The sequence below is a fragment of the Dendrobates tinctorius genome, unplaced genomic scaffold (genome assembly GCF_039654945.1).
Source record: "Dendrobates tinctorius isolate UK_male_01 unplaced genomic scaffold, ASM3965494v1 ptg000094l, whole genome shotgun sequence".
In the NCBI taxonomy this organism is placed as follows: Eukaryota; Metazoa; Chordata; class Amphibia; order Anura; family Dendrobatidae; genus Dendrobates; species Dendrobates tinctorius.
The window spans coordinates 15342572-15356401 of record NW_027361762.1 but is presented as its reverse complement, the minus strand read 5'-3'; the positions used below and the strand labels follow the sequence as shown (position 1 = coordinate 15356401).

General features: G+C 41.0%; 1 protein-coding gene across 13 annotated transcripts in view; it reads right to left on the bottom strand.

Moving 5' to 3' along the window:
• The window catches only part of SERHL2 (serine hydrolase like 2), a 405871-nt gene that overhangs the window by 364368 nt on the left and 27673 nt on the right, over positions 1–13830 (bottom strand). For 2 of the 13 annotated variants that reach the window (XM_073586681.1, XM_073586686.1), the window contains exon 1: positions 7764–7855. The exons of 5 other annotated variants lie outside the window; for them this stretch is intronic. The gene's annotated coding sequence lies outside the window, so the exon portion shown is untranslated. 6 more of the 13 variants (XR_012234322.1, XM_073586694.1, XM_073586689.1 and 3 more) reach the window with 6 other exon arrangements.

Genomic DNA, 13830 nt, shown 5'->3' with positions numbered 1-13830 from the left:
AGTACACCACATTAGATGTAATGCAGGTGAAAGTACCTGGGATCTTGTAGTCCTGATGTGAGTTGGGGATCTTTATCTTGTCCGTGGTCATTATAAATGGACAGGTTTTACATTTTTTCTGGTTGCAAGGAAAGGTTCCTGCAGCTGTTGGAGAGGACAGGGAACTTCTGACAATGATGCTTCTTAAATTTGGGGGCTGCCTAAAACACAGTAGTGGGGGGTCTGGAAAAATGGATTTTAATCGGGCATCTTTTTGTAGTAAAGGTTGTAATTTCCGTGCAGCTCCCCTTAGCACCTCCAGATTTGGGTTGTAGGTGACTACTAGAGGCACTCGGTTATTTTCTTCTTTAGCTTTGTAATGTAGCAGGTGATTCCTTGACAATCTGGTGGCTCTTGTAATTTGGTTTTCAATTGTTCTTGGATGGTAACCCTGATTCAAAAAGGTCTTTTTGAGGCGACCAAGGTGTTTGTCTCTATCCATGGGGTTGGAACATATACGATTGTATCTGATGGCTTGGCTATAGATAATAGAGTTCTTTATGTGTTTTGGATGGAAACTGTCCCATTTAAGGTATGTTGGACTGTCGATTGGCTTCTGCTACAGGGATGTCTCTATTTCATTGTTTTTTAGCTTAATGATGGTGTCCAAAAAATTAATCTCGGTACTGGAGTAGTTGAGTGTTAAATTGATGGTGGGATGAAATTGATTAAACTGTTCGTGGAACGTCTTTAGCTGTTGCTCAGACTCCGTCCAGATGATTAAAATATCATCAATGAAGCAGTAGTAGCCCAGGGGCCTGATGGGGCATGAGGACAAAAAATCGCTTTCAAGCTTGGCCATGAAAAGGTTTGCATACTGTGGAGCCATTTTACTTCCCATAGCTGTGCCAGTCTCCTGTAGATAGATCCTGTTGTCAAATTCAAAGTAATTGTGGGTGAGGATGAATTTTATAAGTTTCACCACAGCATCAGCATCAGTCCCTGTGTTTTCCATGAAGAATTTGCAGGCATGTAAACCATCTTGGTGTTTCTCCCTCTCCCATATTGATAGTTCTGCTTCACGTCACTTGTCTTATCTATTGCATTTTTTCTAGGCTGTATTGTGCATAAATATGTGACTTCAGATTTTGTATTAGTGTAGCCTGATGAAGAGACCTGAGTAGTCTCGAAAGCTTGCAATGTATTACCATCTTTTCAGTTAGCCATTAAAAGGTATCAACTACTGAGGACTCTCAATCCTGAATATTTTTCTATCTACTGGCTAACACGGTACAAAGATATACATCTTTCCTGTATCAAAATGGACTTAGCTAGCATTTCTGTTTTTGCCTCCTACGGTGACTCAATCATAACAATTCCCCACCTATAAAGCTCAGGGAATATAATATACACCTGTTTATATGGGATATGCGTTCATTCCTCTATTATCTACATATATTTCATTTTCATTCCCCATCTATAAAGCACAGGGATATAATATATACCTGTTTATATGGGATATGTGATTATTTCTCTATTATTTACATATATTACATGTTCATTCCCCACCTATAAAGCTCAGGGAATATAATATACACCTGTTTATATGGGATATGCGTTCATTCCTCTATTATCTACATATATTACATGTTCATTCCCCACCTTTAAAGCTCAGGGATATAATATATACCTGTTTATATGGGATATGTGTTCATTCCCCTATTATCTACATATATTACATGTTCATTCCCCACCAATAAAGCTCAGGGAATATAATATACACCTGTTTATATGGGATATGTGTTCATTCCTCTATTATCTACATATATTACATGTTCATTCCCCACCTATAAAGCTCAGGGATATAATATATACCTGTTTATATGGGATATGTGATTATTCCTCTATTATATACATATATTACATGTTCATTCCCCACCTATAAAGCTCAGGGAATATAATATACACCTGTTTACATGGGATATGTGTTCATTCCTCTATTATCTACATATATTTCATGTTCATTCCCCACCTATAAAGCTCAGGGAATATAATATACACCTGTTTATATGGGATGTTTTGATTGCCCTATTATCTACAAATATTTCATGTTCATTCCCCACCTATAAAGCTCAGGGAATATAATATACACCTGTTTATATGAGATATGTGTTCCTCTATTATCTACATATATTACATGTTCATTCCCCACCTATAAAGCTCAGGGAATATAATATACAGCTGTTTATATGGGATATGTGATTATTCCTCTATTATCTACATATATTACATGCTCAATCTTCGCCTATAAAGCTCAGCGAATATAATATACACCTGTTAATATGGGATATGAGTTCATTCCTCTATTATCTACATATATTACATGCTCATTCCTCACCTATAAAGCTCAGGGAATATAATATACACCTGTTTATATGGAATATGTGATTATTCCTCTATTATCTACATATATTTCATGTTCATTCCCCACCTATACAGCTCAGGGAATATAATATACACCTGTTTATATGGGATATGCGTTCATTCCTCTATTATCTACATATGATTCATGTTCATTCCCCACCTATAAAGCTCAGGGAATATAATATACATCTGTTTATGTGGGATATGTGATTATTTCACTATTATGTACATATATTTCATTTTCATTCCCCACCTATAAAGGTCAGGGAATGTAATATACACCTGTTTATATGGGATATGCGTTCATTCCTCTATTATCTACATATATTTCATGTTCATTCCCCACCTATAAAGCTCAGGGAACATAATATACACCTGTTTATATGGGATATGTGATTATTCCTTTTATCTACATATATTTCATGTTCATTCCCAACCTATAAAGATCGGGGAATGCAATATACACCTGTTTATATGGGATATGCGTTCATTCCTCTATTATCTACATATATTACATGCTCATTCCCCACCTATAAAGCTCAGGGAATATAATATACACCTGTTATATGAGATGTGTTCATTCCCCTATTACATGTTCATTCCCTAGCTATAAAGCTCAGGGAATATAATATACAGCTGTTTATATGGGATATGTGTTTATTCCTCAATTATCTACATATATTACATGTTCATTCCCCACCTATAAAGCTCAGGGAATATAATATACACCTGTTTATATGGGATATGTGTTCATTCCCCTATTATCTACATATATTACATGTTCATTCCCCACCTATAAAGCTCAGGGAATATAATATACACCTGTTTATATGGGATATGCGTTCATTCCTCTTATCTACATATATTACATGTTCATTCCCCACCTGTAAAGCTCAGGGATATAATATAAACCTGTTTATATGGGATATGTGATTATTTCTCTATTATCTACATATATTACATGTTCATTCCCCACCTACAAAGCTCAGGAAATATAATATACACCTGTTTATATGGGATATGTGTTCATTCCCCTATTATCTACATATATTACATGTTCATTCCCTGGCTATAAAGCTCAGGGAATATAATATACAGCTGTTTATATGGGATGTGTGTTCATTCCTCTATTATCTACATATATTACATGTTCATTTCCCGCCTATAAAGCTCAGGGAATATAAGATACACCTGTTTATATGGGATATGCGATCATTCCTCTATTATCTACATGTATTTCATGTTCATTCCCCACCTATAAAATATACACCTGTTTATATGGGATATGTGATTATTCCTCTATTATCTACATATATTTCATGTTCATTCCTCACCTATAAAGCTCAGGGAATATAATATACACCTGTTTATATGGGATATGCGTTCATTCCTCTATTATCTACATATATTTCATGCTCATTCCCCATCTATAAAGCTCAGGGAATATAATATACACCTGTTTATATGGGATATGCGTTCATTCCTCTATTATCTACATATATTTCATGTTCATTCCCCACCTATAAAGCACAGGGAATATAATATACACCTGTTTATATGGGATGTGTTCATTCCCCTATTATCTACATATATTTCATGTTCATTCCCCACCTATAAAGCTCAGAGAATATAATATACACCTGTTTATATGGGATATGCGTTCATTCCTCTATTATCTACATATATTTCATGTTCATTCCCCACCTATAAAGCACAGGGAATATAATATACACCTGTTTATATGGGATGTGTTCATTCCCCTATTATCTACATATATTTCATGTTCATTCCCCACCTATAAAGCTCAGGGAATATAATATACACCTGTTTATATGGGATGTGTTCATTCCCCTATTATCTACATATATTTCATGTTCATTCCCCACCTATAAAGCTCAGGGAATATAATATAGACCTGTTTATATGGGATATGCGTTCATTCCTCTATTATCTACATATATTACATGTTCATTCCCCACCTATAAAGCTCAGGGATATAATATATACCTGTTTATATGGGATATGTGATTATTCCTCTATTATCTACATATATTACATGTTCATTCCCCACCTATAAAGCTCAGGGAATATAATATACACCTGTTTATATGGGATATGTGTTCATTCCTCTATTATCTACATATATTACATGTTCATTCCCCGCCTATAAAGCTCAGGGAATATAATATACACCTGTTTATATGGGATGTGTGTTCATTCCCCTATTATCTACATATATTACATGTTCAATCCCTGGCTATAAAGCTCAGGGAATATAATATACAGCTGTTTATATGGGATATGTGTTCATTCCTCTATTATCTACATATATTACATGTTCATTCCCCGCCTATAAAGCTCAGGGAATATACACCTGTTGATATGGGATATGCGTTCATTCCTCTATTATCTACATATATTACATGTTCTTTCCCCACCTATAAAGCTCAGGGATATAATATATACCTGTTTATATGGGATATTTGTTTATTCCTCTATTATCTACATATATTACATGTTCATTCCCCACCTATAAAGCTCAGGGAATATAATATACACCTGTTTATATGAGATGTGTTCATTCCTCTATTATCTACATATATTTCATATTCATTCCCCACCTATAAAGCTCAGGGAATATAATATACACCTGTTTATATGGGATATGCGTTCATTCCTCTATTATCTACATATATTTCATGTTCATTCCCCACCTATAAAGCACAGGGAATATAATATACACCTGTTTATATGGGATGTGTTCATTCCCCTATTATCTACATATATTTCATGTTCATTCCCCACCTATAAAGCTCAGGGAATATAATATACACCTGTTTATATGGGATGTGTTCATTCCCCTATTATCTACATATATTTCATGTTCATTCCCCACCTATAAAGCTCAGGGAATATAATATAGACCTGTTTATATGGGATATGCGTTCATTCCTCTATTATCTACATATATTACATGTTCATTCCCCACCTATAAAGCTCAGGGATATAATATATACCTGTTTATATGGGATATGTGATTATTCTTCTATTATCTACATATATTACATGTTCATTCCCCACCTATAAAGCTCAGGGAATATAATATACACCTGTTTATATGGGATATGTGTTCATTCCTCTATTATCTACATATATTACATGTTCATTCCCCACCTATAAAGCTCAGGGAATATAATATACACCTGTTTATATGGGATATGTGTTCATTCCTCTATTATCTACATATATTACATGTTCATTCCCCACCTATAAAGCTCAGGGAATATAATATACACCTGTTTATATGGGATATGCGTTCATTCCTCTATTATCTACATATATTTCATGTTTATTCCTCACCTATAAAGCTCAGGGAATATAATATACACCTGTATATATGGGATATGTGTTCATTCCCCTATTATCTACATATATTTCATGTTCATTCCCCACCTATAAAGCTCAGGGAATATAATATACACCTGTTTATATGGGATGTGTTCATTCCCCTATTATCTACATATATTACATGTTCATTCCCCACCTATAAAGCTCAGGGAATATAATATACACCTGTTTATATGAGATATGTGTTCATTCCTCTATTATCTACATATATTTCATGTTCATTCCCCACCTATAAAGCTCAGGGAATGTAATATAGACCTGTTTATATGGGATATGCGTTCATTCCTCTATTATCTACATATATTACATGTTCATTCCCCACCTATAAAGCTCAGGGATATAATATATACCTGTTTATATGGGATATGTGATTATTCTTCTATTATCTACATATATTACATGTTCATTCCCCACCTATAAAGCTCAGGGAATATAATATACACCTGTTTATATGGGATATGTGTTCATTCCTCTATTATCTACATATATTACATGTTCATTCCCCACCTATAAAGCTCAGGGAATATAATATACACCTGTTTATATGGGATATGTGTTCATTCCTCTATTATCTACATATATTACATGTTCATTCCCCACCTATAAAGCTCAGGGAATATAATATACACCTGTTTATATGGGATATGCGTTCATTCCTCTATTATCTACATATATTTCATGTTTATTCCTCACCTATAAAGCTCAGGGAATATAATATACACCTGTATATATGGGATATGTGTTCATTCCCCTATTATCTACATATATTTCATGTTCATTCCTCACCTATAAAGCTCAGGGAATATACAGCTGTTTATATGGGATATGTGTTCATTCCTCTATTATCTACATGTATTTTATGTTTATTCCCCACCTATAAAGCTCAGGGAATATAATATACAGCTGTTTATATGGGATATGCGTTCATTCCTCTATTATCTACATATATTTCATGTTCATTCCCCACCTATAAAGCTCAGGGAATATAACATACAGCTGTATATATGGGATATGTGATCATTCCTCTATTATCTACATATATTACATGCTCATTCCCCACCTATAAGGCTCAGGGAATATATAACATACAGCTGTATATATGGGATATGTGATCATTCCTCTATTATCTACATATATTACATGCTCATTCCCCACCTATAAAGCTCAGGGAATATAACATACAGCTGTATATATGGGATATGTGTTCATTCCCCTATTATCTACGTATATTACATGTTCATTCCCCACCTATAAAGCTCAGGGAATATAACATACAGCTGTATATATGGGATGTGTGTTCATTCCCCTATTATCTACATATATTACATGCTCATTCCTCACCTATAAAGCTCAGGGAATATATAACATACAGCTGTATATATGGGATATGTGATCATTCCTCTATTATCTACATATATTACATGCTCATTCCCCACCTATAAAGCTTAGGGAATATAACATACAGCTGTATATATGGGATATGTGATCATTCCTCTATTATCTACATATATTACATGTTCATTCCCCACCTATAAAGCTCAGGGAATATAACATACAGCTGTATATATGGGATATGTGATCATTCCCCTATTATCTACATATATTACATGCTCATTCCTCACCTATAAAGCTCAGGGAATATAATATACACCTGTTTATATGGGATGTGTTTTGATTTCCTAATTGTGCACATATAATTCATGTTCATTTCATATCCAAGATACATAAGTAATCTATAATACCTCTCCATCTCTTTGGACCTATAAGTTACTGTGTTCATTCCTTTTCTTCCTTCTTTTTAGTCCGTCCCTCGGTCACCTGACCAATCTATGCACTCAATGACATTCAGAATTACGGACACCCAATAAGCGCTGAGCCCTGAGGGTGTGCGGCCAGTGGAATAGGAGACAAGACGGGAGGAGGCGACACACTGGGATTCTCTGGCTCCGTACCTGCTCCAGGACGTCACGGAACCCGGCGCTCACAGTCTAGCGACTAGAACGGAGTTGATTTTGTGAGGTAATGATGTCACCGGAAGGGGCGGGGCCTCCTTCAGCCAGTGAAGACCCGAGAGCAGGAAGCCATTTGCTGAAGCTGCTGGAAAGGTTGAGCTTAGACTGTATGGGCTCCTTCCAGGTCCTAACTGTAGCCCATACTGTCTAGCTGGCTGACTACTGAATATGCTAGACTATATGGGCTCCTTCCAGCTGGAGAGTAAAGGAGGGATTGAGGACACAGAACTCAGTGTAAGTGCGCTGAGTATGTATTTTGGAAAGAGTTAATGTTACTTGAGTTGGGCTGTGTAGAAATGGAGGCATGAAGGGGGCATTATGATGGGCTTTGTGGAGAAGGGGGCATGATGAGGGGCTTTGTGGGGAAGGGGGCCATGATGAGGGGCTTTGTGGAGAAGGGGGGGCATGATGAGGGGCTTTGTGGGGAAGGAGGCCATGATGAGGGGCTTTGTGGGGAAGGGGGCCATGATGAGGGGCTTTGTGGAGAAGGGGGGGCCATGATGAGGGGCTTTGTGGGGAAGGGGGCCATGATGAGGGGCTTTGTGGGGAAGGGGGCCATGATGAGGGGCTTTGTGGGGAAGAGGGGCATGAAGGGGGCGATGATGAGGGGCTTTGTGGAGAAGGGGAACATGATGAGGGGCTTTGTGGGGAAGGGTGACATGATGAGGGGCTGTGTGGAGAAGGGGACATGATGAGGTGCTTTATGGAGAAGAGGGGCTTTGTGGAGAAGGGGCTTTGTGGGGAAGGGGGCCATGAAGAGGGGCATGAAGGGGGCGATGATGAGGGGCTTTGTGGAGAAGGGGAACATGATGAGAGGCTTTGTGGAGAATGAGGCATGATGAGGGCCTGTGTGGAGAATGGGGCATGATGAGGGGCTTTATGGAGAAGAGGGGCTTTGTGGAGAAGGGGGACATGATGAGGGACTTTGTGGGGAAGGGGGCCACGATGAGGGGCTTTGTGGAGAAGAGGGGCATGAAGGGGGCGATGATGAGTTGGGAAGGGGGCCATGATGAGGGGCTTTGTGGAGAAGAGGGGCATGATGAGGGGCTGTGTGGAGAAGGGGACATTATGAGGAGCTTTATGGAGAAGAGGGGCTTTGTGGAGAAGGGGGGCATGATGAGGGGCTTTGTGGGGAAGGGGGCGATGATGAGGGGCTTTATGGAGAAGGGGAGCAAGATGAGAGGCTTTGTGGAGAATGGGGCATGATGAGGGGCTGTGTGAAGAAGGTGGATGGTGTGGAGCTGTGAGGGGAAGGGGGTCATGAGGAGTAGGGGCTGTGTGGTGAAGGGGGTGATGTAACTCCCTTGTAGATAAAATAGAAAAAAGAAGCATCACTATGTATATAATGGTGGCGTGGAAACAGTGGTCAAAAGTCATTTAACCCCTTAAAAACATCAGTTACTTATTCATATCTGAAAATCAGTTTGCCCACTTTGATGCCAATTCTGATGCCCAGAACCCATTTGGGCCAGGTTGGAGAGACCTGGTTTGGATGTGGGGCTACCTGTGCTATATGTCTACAGTGTGATATCAGTGGCCTAAAGTCATTTAACCCTTTCATTAACGCTCTTTGGTGCCCACTTTGATGCCCATTTTTGTGCCAGTTTCATAATTTTTGCAGCTGTTTTCTCGCTGCATTGTATGTTATTATTGTGATGCCTATTTTTTGCTGTGAAACCTGTAAAAAAACAAGAGAAAAAATTGCCAAATAAGAAACCAACTTCAGCATCGTGCAATTTAGCATGTTTTGATTTTTTTTCGTATCTACCGTATTTTTCAATAAACTTTGCAACTCCTTGATGGCTGTGTGGGGAGGTGGGTAATGTCACTCTGGTGAGGCTGCATGTTGGTGGGGGGTGATGTCACTCGTGTGCTTTTTGATTTTGTTACGGTATCTCTAACGTGGCTTAGTTCTACTTACTAGTTTGTAAAGTTCATTGTTATAAAAATACTGATACATGTAAGTCTATATCTTTCTCCTTGTTATTTATTTGTTTTAATAAAACTATTTGAGAACTATGAGTTGAATTTTATTATTTATATTTTTTTATATTTTTGCAAAGCTTGGGGTATGTTTACACATTACAATTTGTTGGAGAAGCGATCTGCAGCAAAGTCCTCACCAGTAGACCCACACTAAAGGTACTGTCACATTTAGCGATGTACTAGCGATCCCGACCAGCGATATGACGCGGTCAGGATCGCTGGTGCATCGCTAAGTGGTCGTTAGTGAGCTGCCACACAGGCAGATCTCACCAGCGACATCGCAGGGGTCAGGGGTCGCTACTTACCTGTCAGCCGAGGCGATCCTGACGAGACGAGGCGATCCTGACGTCCTCCCACCCGCGTCCACGCGTCGCTCGTCGTCACAACAGGAAGCCCCAGCAAGAAGCTGACGACGAGAAACGGCTCAGGACGTTCTCGCGCGTTCAGCAATAACCAGCGGGAGAGCGGTCGGAGGTAAGTATCAGACATAGCGATATCGCTAGCAATATCACTATAACGTCACAAAAACCAGTGACGTTATAACGATATTGCTAGCGATATCGCTTAGTGTGACAGGCCCTTAAATCGCTCAGATCTCGCTGGCAATTTCCTGTCGTCAGCAGAAATTAGCATATTTTTCGGACTAGAAGAGGCAATCCCCCCTCCAAATTTGGGAGGAAAATGTCTTATGGTCCAACTGTAGCTTATGGAGGTGGGGGGCAGTTGTGGAGAGGGGTTACAAGAGGCAGGGTCCCTGTTGCAGGATGCCGGAGGCAGAAGTGGGGCGAGGTGGCGGGACCTCAGCCGAGATCCTAATCTGTGCATGTGCTGCTGGAGGTGGCCATCTTCCTTAAGCCCACCACTGGGAAATCAATGCAACTCCTCTCTGCCTCACCTCTGAAACCTCCCTTTCCAGCGCAAGACCCATAACCTTGCACCACTGGGACACCACATTTTATCATGCCGGTTTCCTGCAGCATGGACCTTGACTCCTGTGACCCCAATTCACCGCCCCCAGGAAAGCGCCTGTAAATTCAGACTGTAAGACAAACTCATTTTTATTTAAAAAAAAAAATCCAATTTTCCTCACCAAAATTTGGGGTGCGTTTTATGTTCCGAAAAATACAGTAATTTTTTTTTAAGTAAATTAAAAACATGGTAAACGCTTATGTAACCAATTTATTATGTCCCAGCAGTGTTTCTCTGTGTACGTCACACTTCTGTGGCCACTTCAAATTCTCTGTGAGCCATACAGCCTGGTCCATTTTAGAAGTCATATAGGACATTTTTTTATGGATGTTAAGTAACCCCTTTCTGACATTAGACATACTATCCCGCCCATGTGCCCTGGGACTTACTGCTCATGGACGGGATAGTACGTCATGTGCGGCTGATCGCAGCTGAGTGTTAGCTGATTGTCACAGCGGACACCTGGCACTAAGTGCCAGGAATGGTCACGGACCGCTCCCGGCACTTTAACCCCTGGAACACTGCAATCAAACATGATTGCAGCGTTCTGTATCCCGTTTGGATCTGAGACCCTGCGGCATGACGCGGGGTCCCAATCACTGCCATGGAGACTCGATGTCATCATGATGACATACAGGTCTCCAGGCCTGAGAGACTTCCTGTCATGCGCAGTGATGACCAAGAAGTCTCTCAGGTCAGTGTAATAGAAGCTGCAGCGCTGACAGCTTCTATAGCATGCAGATCTGCATGCTATAGAAGCGATCAGCCTGCACAAAATGAGTGTCCCATAGTGGGACAAAGTGTAAAACACAGGTATTACATACCTGGTAATGTGTTTTTTCATGATCCATGATGGCACCACGAGAGAGGGGATCCGCCCTTCAAGGACAGGAAACCTTCAAGATAAAAAGGGCGGCTCCTCTCTCTGCATCAGTTGTTTTGCAGAGCATGAGAGGAACTACGCAGATTAGTGTACATTCAAATAATAAATCCATCTATTTCTTACAATTCTAGCTACCAACACCCAAGGGAGTGCCTAACCATAACAAAGCACCGAATCAATAACGTGATCAATAGGGAGGGAATATAAGGGTGCCGTCATGGATCATGAAAAAACACATTACCAGGTACATAATACCCGTGTTTTTCCTTCACCTATGACGGCACCACGAGAGAATTACAGAGATTTGAAGTCTTCTAGGGAGATATCACCGCCTGTAACACCCTTCTCTCGAATGTAAGGTCAGAAGAAGCAGACAGATCTAACCTATAATGTCTGAAGAAGGTAGACGGAGAGGACCAAGTAGCCGCCTTACAGATCTGGTCGATGGAAGCATCTGCTCTCTCCACCCAGAATGTTGCCATGGCTATCGTGGAATGGACCTTCAGACCTTCTGGAACAGCCCTGCCTGCACTACTATACGCTAGCTTAATGGCCTCTCTCACCCATCTAGCTATAGTTTGCTTAGAGACCTTAAGACCCCTTCTTGACCCCTGAAACGAGACAAGGCCCTCTACTTCTTCCAGGATCTTGTTACGTCTAAGTATTGTAGGAGACATCTCCCAACATCTAGGCAATGAAGTCTTTCCTCTTTCTGGTTACCAGGGTTAGGACAAAAGGATGGTAGGACTATCTCCTGAGCTTTATGGAACCTTGACACCACCTTGGGAAGATAAACTGGGTCTAACCTTAACACAATCCTATCATCCATGACCTGAGTGTAGGGAGGGTCTGCTGATAATGCCTGCAAGTCACCTATTGTACGGGCCGAAGTGAGCACCACTAATAAGCCTGTCTTTAATGTGATAATCCTTTCTGATACAGTGGTCAATGGCTCAAAGGAGCTTTCTGTTTAGGCTGATAACACTAGATTTAGATCCCAAGGAGGAGGTGTGTGACGTCCGCCTGCGGGTCTGGGCTGCAGCCAGGCAACACCCCGAGAAACACTGATACCCTTTACCCCTATACAGGGATCTGGATTTATAGCAGAGCCCAGGAGGCGCTGTCTGAATTGGAGCAGTGACCAGAGCAGGACGGTCGCCAGAAAGGTGTTCCAATACAGGACACAAACGTGGAGATATGCGAGTCTAAACCAGTCGGGCAGCAATGGTACAAAAACGGTAGACAGAAGCAGAGTCAGATTCAGGCCGAGAGTCATAAACCAGGAGAGTAGCAGAGGTACAGAATCGTTAGGCAGAAGCAGAGTCAGATTCAGGCCGAAAGTCATAAACCAGGAGAGTCGCAGAGGTACAGAATCGTTAGGCAGAAGGAGAGTCAGAAGTCCAGGCCAAAGTCAGTCAGTCAGAAGGCAATTCACACAGTAACACACAGGGGAACCAAGAATATATCCGGCGGCTTGCAAGACCAGTCCCAAGGTATTTCAGGGATCAGGTCACCCCTCATAGGTTCCTGGACTGATGATGTCATCAGTACCGCCCCCAGGACCAGGCCAGATGGAGATGCAGTAACCTCTTGATGACTGACAGAGGGGTGGAGCCTGCGTCCACCAGATGCCTGCACAGGTGCCCTTACTCTGTCAGCACCATAACTCCTGGGCGAGCCATGGCGCCTCCTAGTGACCGCGACAGGAGCAGCAGACCCAGAATTTAACGGCGACGTGACAGACCGGCGCCTCCTAGAGGCTAAAGCCGGGACAGTAGGCTCTGAGCCTGACGTGACAGAACCACGGCCCTGTCCAGTGGCCGAGGCAGGAACAGCCGTCCCTGAGTCTGACGATAAAGTGGCGGTCCGGCGCCTCCTAGAGGCCGCGACCGGAACAGCAGGCCCTAAGTCTGGCGGAAACGTGACAAGGTGTAGGAGATGGGACACAGTTTGCTCTACTACAGGCTTGGATAAACCTAGTCACCCATCTATCATTTGCCAGGTCACAGTTAAATAATGCAGCCAAAGCTAAAGCCTGCACTTTGAGGGACCTAACTGCTAATCTCAACTCTAAACCCCTTTGCAGAAATTCTACATTAGTATGGCCACTATCTGTTCTTCCCCTTCCCATATTGGCCCTGAGACTGATAAACATCTCTCCAATGCCCT